Below are 10,000 nucleotides of genomic sequence, written 5' to 3'. Positions count from 1 at the left end.
GGCATGGAGAACCAGGGGGCCTGGGGAGCCTCCTCCTGCGGGGATGGGGAACCAGGGGCCTGGGGGGCCTCCTCCTGCGGGGATGGAGAACCAGGGGGCCTGGGGAGCCTCCTCCTGCGGGGATGGGGAACCAGGGGGCCTGGGGAGCCTCCTCCTGCGGGCATGGAGAACCAGGGGGCCTGGGGAGCCTCCTCCTGCGGGGATGGGGAACCAGGGGGCCTGGGGAGCCTCCTCCTGCGGGGATGGAGAACCAGGGGGCCTGGGGAGCCTCCTCCTGCGGGGATGGGGAACCAGGGGGCCTGGGGAGCCTCCTCCTGCGGGGATGGAGAACCAGGGGGCCTGGGGAGCCTCCTCCTGCGGTCATGGAGAACCAGGGGGCCTGGGGAGCCTCCTCCTGCGGGCATGGAGAACCAGGGGCCTGGGGAGCCTCCTCCTGCGGGGATGGAGAACCAGGGGGCCTGGGGAGCCTCCTCCTGCGGGCATGGAGAACCAGGGGGCCTGGGGAGCCTCCTCCTGCGGGCATGGAGAACCAGGGGGCCTGGGGAGCCTCCTCCTGCGGGGATGGGGAACCAGGGGCCTGGGGAGCCTCCTCCTGCGGGGATGGAGAACCAAGGGGCCTGGGGAGCCTCCTCCTGCGGGCATGGAGAACATGGGGGCCTGGGGAGCCTCCTCCTGCGGGCATGGAGAACCAGGGGGCCTGGGGAGCCTCCTCCTGCGGGCATGGAGAACCAGGGGGCCTGGGGAGCCTCCTCCTGCGGGGATGGAGAACCAGGGGCCTGGGGAGCCTCCTCCTGCGGGGATGGAGAACCAAGGGGCCTGGGGAGCCTCCTCCTGCGGGCATGGAGAACATGGGGGTCTGGGGAGCCTCCTCCTGCGGGGATGGAGAACCAGGGGGCCTGGGGAGCCTCCTCCTGCGGGGATGGGGAACCAGGGGGCCTGGGGAGCCTCCTCCTGCGGTGATGGGGAACCATGGGGCCTGGGGAGCCTCCTCCTGCGGGGATGGAGAACCAGGGGGCCTGGGGAGCCTCCTCCTGCGGGGATGGAGAACCAGGGCGCCTGGGGAGCCTACTCCTGCGGGGATGGAGAACCAAGGGGCCTGGGGAGCCTCCTCCTGCGGGCATGGAGAACATGGGGGCCTGGGGAGCCTCCTCCTGCGGGGATGGAGAACCAGGGGGCCTGGGGAGCCTCCTCCTGCGGGGATGGAGAACCAGGGGGCCTGGGGAGCCTCCTCCTACGGGCATGGAGAACCAGGGGGCCTGGGGAGCCTCCTCCTGCGGGGATGGGGAACCAGGGGCCTGGGGAGCCTCCTCCTGCGGGCATGGAGAACCAGGGGGCCTGGGGAGCCTCCTCCTGCGGGGATGGGGAACCAGGGGGCCTGGGGAGCCTCCTCCTGCACCAGGGGGCCTGGGGAGCCTCCTCCTGCGGGGATGGGGAACCAGGGGGCCTGGGGAGCCTCCTCCTGCGGTGATGGGGAACCATGGGGCCTGGGGAGCCTCCTCCTGCGGGGATGGGGAACCAGGGGGCCTGGGGAGCCTCCTCCTGCGGGGATGGGGAACCAGGGGCCTGGGGAGCCTCCTCCTGCACCAGGGGGCTTGGGGAGCCTCCTCCTGCGGGGATGGGGAACCAGGGGGCCTGGGGAGCCTCCTCCTGCGGGGATGGGGAACCAGGGGCCTGGGGAACATTTTCAACACTTTGGGGCATTTCACAAGCGCTTCCCTCGCTTACGGCCACACCACCCTGAATGAGCCCGATCTCGTCTGATCTCGGAAGCCAAGCAGGGTCGGGCCCAGTTAGTACTTGGATGGGAGACCGCCTGGGAATACTGGGTGCTGTAAGCATTTTTTTTTGCCATTATTTGTGGGTAGAAAAGTGAGAAAAGTGACCTAAAATAGAACCGGGACTAGGCGGCAGTTCCCCCCACCAGGCGGCGGCATTTGGGGCATTATTTGTGGGTAAGAAAGTGAGAAAAGTGACCTAAAATAGAACCGGGACTAGGCGGCAGTTCCCCCCACCAGGCGGCGGCATTTGGGGCATTATTTGTGGGTAAGAAAGTGAGAAAAGTGACCTAAAATAGAACCGGGACTAGGCGGCAGTTCCCCCCACCAGGCGGCGGCATTTGGGGCATTATTTGTGGGTCAGAAAGTGAGAAAAGTGACCTAAAATAGAACCGGGACTAGGCGGCAGTTCCCCCCACCAGGCGGCGGCATTTGGGGCATTATTTGTGGGTCAGAAAGTGAGAAAAGTGACCTAAAATAGAACCGGGACTAGGCGGCAGTTCCCCCCACCAGGCGGCGGCATTTGGGGCATTATTTGTGGGTAAGAAAGTGAGAAAAGTGACCTAAAATAGAACCGGGACTAGGCGGCAGTTCCCCCCACCAGGCGGCGGCATTTGGGGCATTATTTGTGGGTCAGAAAGTGAGAAAAGTGACCTAAAATAGAACCGGGACTAGGCGGCAGTTCCCCCCACCAGGCGGCGGCATTTGGGGCATTATTTGTGGGTAAGAAAGTGAGAAAAGTGACCTAAAATAGAACCGGGACTAGGCGGCAGTTCCCCCCACCAGGCGGCGGCATTTGGGGCATTATTTGTGGGTCAGAAAGTGAGAAAAGTGACCTAAAATAGAACCGGGACTAGGCGGCAGTTCCCCCCACCAGGCGGCGGCATTTGGGGCATTATTTGTGGGTCAGAAAGTGAGAAAAGTGACCTAAAATAGAACCGGGACTAGGCGGCAGTTCCCCCCACCAGGCGGCGGCATTTGGGGCATTATTTGTGGGTCAGAAAGTGAGAAAAGTGACCTAAAATAGAACCGGGACTAGGCGGCAGTTCCCCCCACCAGGCGGCGGCATTTGGGGCATTATTTGTGGGTCAGAAAGTGAGAAAAGTGACCTAAAATAGAACCGGGACTAGGCGGCAGTTCCCCCCACCAGGCGGCGGCATTTGGGGCATTATTTGTGGGTCAGAAAGTGAGAAAAGTGACCTAAAATAGAACCGGGACTAGGCGGCAGTTCCCCCACCAGGCGGCGGCATTTGGGGCATTATTTGTGGGTCAGAAAGTGAGAAAAGTGACCTAAAATAGAACCGGGACTAGGCGGCAGTTCCCCCCACCAGGCGGCGGCATTTGGGGCATTATTTGTGGGTCAGAAAGTGAGAAAAGTGACCTAAAATAGAACCGGGACTAGGCGGCAGTTCCCCCACCAGGCGGCGGCATTTGGGGACCCGTAGTGTGGGCAGAAAACTCACCAAAGTGACTTAAAATAGAACCGGTGCAGGCGGCATGTTCCCCCACCAGATGGCGGCATTTGGGGACCCGTAGTGTGGGCAGAAAACTCACCAAAGTGACTTAAAATAGAACCGGTGCAGGCGGCATGTTCCCCCACCAGATGGCGGCATTTGGGGACCCGTAGTGTGGGTAGAAAACTCACCAAAGTGACTTAAAATAGAACCGGTGCAGGCGGCATGTTCCCCCACCAGATGGCGGCATTTGGGGACCCGTAGTGTGGGTAGAAAACTCACCAAAGTGACTTAAAATAGAACCGGTGCAGGCGGCATGTTCCCCCACCAGATGGCGGCATTTGGGGACCCGTAGTGTGGGCAGAAAACTCACCAAAGTGACTTAAAATAGAACCGGTGCAGGCGGCATGTTCCCCCACCAGATGGCGGCATTTGGGGACCCGTAGTGTGGGTAGAAAACTCACCAAAGTGACTTAAAATAGAACCGGTGCAGGCGGCATGTTCCCCCACCAGATGGCGGCATTTGGGGACCCGTAGTGTGGGTAGAAAACTCACCAAAGTGACTTAAAATAGAACCGGTGCAGGCGGCATGTTCCCCCACCAGATGGCGGCATTTGGGGACCCGTAGTGTGGGCAGAAAACTCACCAAAGTGACTTAAAATAGAACCGGTGCAGGCGGCATGTTCCCCCACCAGATGGCGGCATTTGGGGACCTGCAGTGTGGGTAGAAAACTCACCAAAGTGTCCTAAAATAGAACCGGGACCAGGGGGCCTCTTCCCCCACCAGGTGGCGGGCTTGGGGGGCTTGGTTTCCGGGTAGAAAACTCACCAAAGTGTCCTAAAATAGAACCGGGACCAGGGGGCATGTTCCCCCACCAGGCGGCGGGCTTGGGGGGCTTGGTTTGCGGGTAGAAAACTCACCAAAGTGTCCTAAAATAGAACCAGGACCAGGGGGCATGTTCCCCCACCAGGCGGCGGGCTTGGGGGGCTTGGTTTGCGGGTAGAAAACTCACCAAAGTGTCCTAAAATAGAACCGGGACCAGGGGGCCTCTTCCCCCACCAGGCGGCGGGCTTGGGGGGCTTGGTTTGCGGGTAGAAAACTCACCAAAGTGACCTAAAATAGAACCGGGCTAGGCGGCATGTTCCCCCACCAGGCGGCGGGCTTGGGGGGCTTGGTTTGCGGGTAGAAAACTCACCAAAGTGTCCTAAAATAGAACCGGGACCAGGGGGCATGTTCCCCCACCAGGCGGCGGGCTTGGGGGGCTTGGTTTGCGGGTAGAAAACTCACCAAAGTGTCCTAAAATAGAACCGGGACCAGGGGGCATCTTCCCCCACCAGGCGGCGGGCTTGGGGGGCTTGGTTTGCGGGTAGAAAACTCACCAAAGTGTCCTAAAATAGAACCGGGACCAGGGGGCCTCTTCCCCCACCAGGCGGCGGGCTTGGGGGGCTTGGTTTGCGGGTAGAAAACTCACCAAAGTGACCTAAAATAGAACCGGGCCAGGCGGCATGCTCCCCCACCAGGCGGCGGGCTTGGGGGGCTTGGTTTGCGGGTAGAAAACTCACCAAAGTATCGGCAAAATAGAACCAGGGAAGGGGGGGATGTCGGTCACAAGGTGCCCGAGTCAGAGAACCAGGAAAACGGACATAAATCCAGAAAACCTCGGTGTCTGACTGCTCCTCAAAAAGTGGTCTTTTTGATGTCACGAGCGCAACCACCTAGAGGTTAATGGGGAGGGATGGTGTGAGCGCAAACGGATTTTTCCTAAGTGTGACTGCTCCTCAAAAAGTGGTCTTTTTGATGTCACGAGCGCAACCACCTAGAGGTTAATGGGGAGGGATGGTGTGAGCGCAAACGGATTTTTCCTAAGTGTGACTGCTCCTCAAAAAGTGGTCTTTTTGATGTCACGAGCGCAACCACCTAGAGGTTAATAGGGAGCGAGTACAACAGGGGAGGGAGTGAATGGGCTCGGACTGTGGCCGAGCCTGGTGCCTCAAAATCGGACAAGGTTGGACTGGAAGCCCGCTGAGAACTCTGGTTCTTTTGCCAGACGAAACGAATTTTTTCCGAGTGTGACTGCTCTGCAAAAAGTGGTCTTTTTGATGTCACGAGCGCAACCACCTAGAGGTTAATGGGGAGGGAGTGGAAAAAACGACAAAGTGTTGAGCTCCGGACCGGGATGGCGGGCGACTCGAGCGGTCATGCCCGACTTTGAGACACTTTGTCGCGGTCATGCGAGCGACCTCCACTGCTCCCCGGAGGTGCCCCGGACCGGGTTGGCGGGTGACTCGAGCGGTCCTGCCCGACTTTGAGACACTTTGTCGCGGTCATGCGGGCGTCCTCCGCCGGTCCCCGGAGGTGCCCCGGACCGGGTTGGCGGGTGACTCGAGCGGTCATGCCCGACTTTGAGACACTTTGTCGCGGTCATGCGGGCGTCCTCCGCCGGTCCCTGGAGGTGCCCCGGACCGGGGTGGCGGGTGACTCGAGCGGTCGTGCCCGACTTTGAGACACTTTGTCGCGGTCATGCGGGCGTCCTCCGCCGGTCCCTGGAGGTGCCCCGGACCGGGTTGGCGGGTGACTCGAGCGGTCGTGCCCGACTTTGAGACACTTTGTCGCGGTCATGCGGGCGTCCTCCGCCGGTCCCCGGAGGTGCCCCGGACCGGGTTGGCGGGTGACTCGAGCGGTCATGCCCGACTTTGAGACACTTTGTCGCGGTCATGCGGGCCTCCTCCGCCGGTCCCTGGAGGTGCCCCGGACTGGGTTGGCGGGTGACTCGAACGGTCATGCCCGACTTTGAGACACTTTGTCGCGGTCATGCGGGCGTCCTCCGCCGGTCCCTGGAGGTGCCCCGGACCGGGTTGGCGGGTGACTCGAGCGGTCATGCCCGACTTTGAGACACTTTGTCGCGGTCATGCGGGCCTCCTCCGCCGGTCCCTGGAGGTGCCCCGGACCGGGTTGGCGGGTGACTCGAACGGTCATGCCCGACTTTGAGACACTTTGTCGCGGTCATGCGGGCGTCCTCCGCCGGTCCCTGGAGGTGTCCCGGACCGGGTTGGCGGGTGACTCGAGCGGTCGTGCCCGACTTTGAGACACTTTGTCGCGGTCATGCGGGCATCCTCCGCCGGTCCCTGGAGGTGCCCCGGACCGGGTTGGCGGGTGACTCGAGCGGTCGTGCCCGACTTTGAGACACTTTGTCGCGGTCATGCGGGCGTCCTCCGCCGGTCCCTGGAGGTGCCCCGGACCGGGTTGGCGGGTGACTCGAGCGGTCGTGCCCGACTTTGAGACACTTTGTCGCGGTCATGCGGGCGTCCTCCGCCGGTCCCTGGAGGTGCCCCGGACCGGGTTGGCGGGTGACTCGAGCGGTCGTGCCCGACTTTGAGACACTTTGTCGCGGTCATGCGGGCGTCCTCCGCCGGTCCCTGGAGGTGCCCCGGACCGGGTTGGCGGGTGACTCAAGCGGTCATGCCCGACTTTGAGACACTTTGCCGCGGTCATGCGGGCGACCTCCGCCGGTCCCTGGAGGTGCCCCGGACCGGGTTGGCGGGTGACTCGAGCGGTCGTGCCCGACTTTGAGACACTTTGCCGTGGTCATGCGGGCGACCTCCGCCGGTCCCTGGATGGCGGGCTCCAGTGAGGTTGGCGGGGGAAGGCTCGGGCTGAGGCCGACTTCGGTGCCTCAAAGTCGGACAAGGTTGGATTGGAAGTCCGCTGTGTTGAGGACCAGTGGCATTCGGCGGTGGAACGCTCAGAACTTGGCCGACATCGGTGCCTCAACGTCGGACAAGGTTGGAGTGGATGACCGCTGATAACTCTGGTTCTTTTGCCAGACGAAAGAAATTTTTCCCGAGTGTGACTGCTCTGAAAAAAGTGGTCTTTTTGATGTCACGAGCGCAACCACCTAGAGGTTAATAGGGAGGCACCATAACAGGAGAGGGAGTGAAAAGGCTCGGAGGGTGGCCGAGCCTGGTGCCTCAAAATCGGACAAGGTTGGAGTGGATGACCGCTGAAAACTCTGGTTCTTTTGCCAGACGAAAGAAATTTTTTCCGAGTGTGACTGCTCTGAAAAAAGTGGTCTTTTTGATGTCACGAGCGCAACCACCTAGAGGTTAATAGGGAGGCACCATAACAGGAGAGGGAGTGAAAAGGCTCGGAGGGTGGCCGAGCCTGGTGCCTCAAAATCGGACAAGGTTGGAGTGGATGACCGCTGAAAACTCTGGTTCTTTTGCCAGACGAAAGAAATTTTTCCCGAGTGTGACTGCTCTGCAAAAAGTGGTCTTTTTGATGTCACGAGCGCAACCACCTAGAGGTTAATAGGGAGGCACCATAACAGGAGAGGGAGTGAAAAGGCTCGGAGGGTGGCCGAGTCTGGTGCCTCAAAATCGGACAAGGTTGGAGTGGATGACCGCTGAAAACTCTGGTTCTTTTGCCAGACGAAAGAAATTTTTTCCGAGTGTGACTGCTCTGAAAAAAGTGGTCTTTTTGATGTCACGAGCGCAACCACCTAGAGGTTAATAGGGAGGCACCATAACAGGAGAGGGAGTGAAAAGGCTCGGAGGGTGGCCGAGCCTGGTGCCTCAAAATCGGACAAGGTTGGAGTGGATGACCGCTGAAAACTCTGGTTCTTTTGCCAGACGAAAGAAATTTTTCCCGAGTGTGACTGCTCTGCAAAAAGTGGTCTTTTTGATGTCACGAGCGCAACCACCTAGAGGTTAATAGGGAGGCACCATAACAGGAGAGGGAGTGAAAAGGCTCGGAGGGTGGCCGAGCCTGGTGCCTCAAAGTCGGACAAGGTTGGAGTGGATGACCGCTGAAAACTCTGGTTCTTTTGCCAGACGAAAGAAATTTTTTCCGAGTGTGACTGCTCTGCAAAAAGTGGTCTTTTTGATGTCACGAGCGCAACCACCTAGAGGTTAATAGGGAGGCACCATAACAGGAGAGGGAGTGAAAAGGCTCGGAGGGTGGCCGAGCCTGGTGCCTCAAAGTCGGACAAGGTTGGAGTGGATGACCGCTGAAAACTCTGGTTCTTTTGCCAGACGAAAGAAATTTTTTCCGAGTGTGACTGCTCTGCAAAAAGTGGTCTTTTTGATGTCACGAGCGCAACCACCTAGAGGTTAATAGGGAGGCACCATAACAGGAGAGGGAGTGAAAAGGCTCGGAGGGTGGCCGAGCCTGGTGCCTCAAAATCGGACAAGGTTGGAGTGGATGACCGCTGAACACTCTGGTTCTTTTGCCAGACGAAAGAAATTTTTTCCGAGTGTGACTGCTCTGCAAAAAGTGGTCTTTTTGATGTCACGAGCGCAACCACCTAGAGGTTAATAGGGAGGCACCATAACAGGAGAGGGAGTGAAAAGGCTCGGAGGGTGGCCGAGCCTGGTGCCTCAAAATCGGACAAGGTTGGAGTGGATGGCCGCTGAAAACTCTGGTTCTTTTGCCTGACGAAAGAAATTTTTTCCGAGTGTGACTGCTCTGCAAAAAGTGGTCTTTTTGATGTCACGAGCGCAACCACCTAGAGGTTAATAGGGAGGCACCATAACAGGAGAGGGAAGGAAAAGGCTCGGAGGGTGGCCGAGCCTGGTGCCTCAAAGTCGGACAAGGTTGGAGTGGATGGCCGCGGAGAACTCTGGTTCTTTTGCCTGACGAAAGAAATTTTTTCCGAGTGTGACTGCTCTGCAAAAAGTGGTCTTTTTGATGTCACGAGCGCAACCACCTAGAGGTTAATAGGGAGGCACCATAACAGGAGAGGGAAGGAAAAGGCTCGGAGGGTGGCCGAGCCTGGTGCCTCAAAGTCGGACAAGGTTGGAGTGGATGGCCGCGGAGAACTCTGGTTCTTTTGCCTGACGAAAGAAATTTTTTCCGAGTGTGACTGCTCCTCAAAAAGTGGTCTTTTTGATGTCACGAGCGCAACCACCTAGAGGTTAATAGGGAGGCACCATAACAGGAGAGGGAAGGAAAAGGCTCGGAGGGTGGCCGAGCCTGGTGCCTCAAAGTCGGACAAGGTTGGAGTGGATGGCCGCGGAGAACTCTGGTTCTTTTGCCTGACGAAAGAAATTTTTTCCGAGTGTGACTGCTCTGCAAAAAGTGGTCTTTTTGATGTCACGAGCGCAACCACCTAGAGGTTAATAGGGAGGCACCATAACAGGAGAGGGAAGGAAAAGGCTCGGAGGGTGGCCGAGCCTGGTGCCTCAAAGTCGGACAAGGTTGGAGTGGATGGCCGCGGAGAACTCTGGTTCTTTTGCCTGACGAAAGAAATTTTTTCCGAGTGTGACTGCTCCTCAAAAAGTGGTCTTTTTGATGTCACGAGCGCAACCACCTAGAGGTTAATAGGGAGGCACCATAACAGGAGAGGGAAGGAAAAGGCTCGGAGGGTGGCCGAGCCTGGTGCCTCAAAGTCGGACAAGGTTGGAGTGGATGGCCGCGGAGAACTCTGGTTCTTTTGCCAGACGAAAGAAATTTTTTCCGAGTGTGACTGCTCTTCAAAAAGTGGTCTTTTTGATGTCACGAGCGCAACCACCTAGAGGTTAATAGGGAGGCACCATAACAGGAGAGGGAAGGAAAAGGCTCGGAGGGTGGCCGAGCCTGGTGCCTCAAAGTCGGACAAGGTTGGAGTGGATGGCCGCGGAGAACTCTGGTTCTTTTGCCTGACGAAAGAAATTTTTTCCGAGTGTGACTGCTCTTCAAAAAGTGGTCTTTTTGATGTCACGAGCGCAACCACCTAGAGGTTAATAGGGAGGCACCATAACAGGAGAGGGAAGGAAAAGGCTCGGAGGGTGGCC

General features: G+C 58.8%; 1 non-coding gene across 1 annotated transcript; it reads left to right on the top strand.

Annotated features, from left to right (window-relative positions):
* The first annotated feature begins 1,719 nt into the window (after positions 1-1,719).
* LOC148058236 (5S ribosomal RNA) lies at positions 1,720-1,838 on the top strand. The gene has a single exon (XR_015710053.1). It is a non-coding gene; the product is annotated as a 5S ribosomal RNA (ribosomal RNA).
* Positions 1,839-10,000: the final 8,162 nt, after the last annotated feature.

This window comes from Callionymus lyra, unplaced genomic scaffold (assembly GCF_982586985.1).
Source record: "Callionymus lyra unplaced genomic scaffold, fCalLyr1.hap1.1 HAP1_SCAFFOLD_127, whole genome shotgun sequence".
Lineage (NCBI taxonomy): Eukaryota > Metazoa > Chordata > Actinopteri > Syngnathiformes > Callionymidae > Callionymus > Callionymus lyra.
The sequence above is the reverse complement of the archived record's forward strand: the minus strand, read 5'-3'. Positions and strand labels throughout refer to the sequence as shown.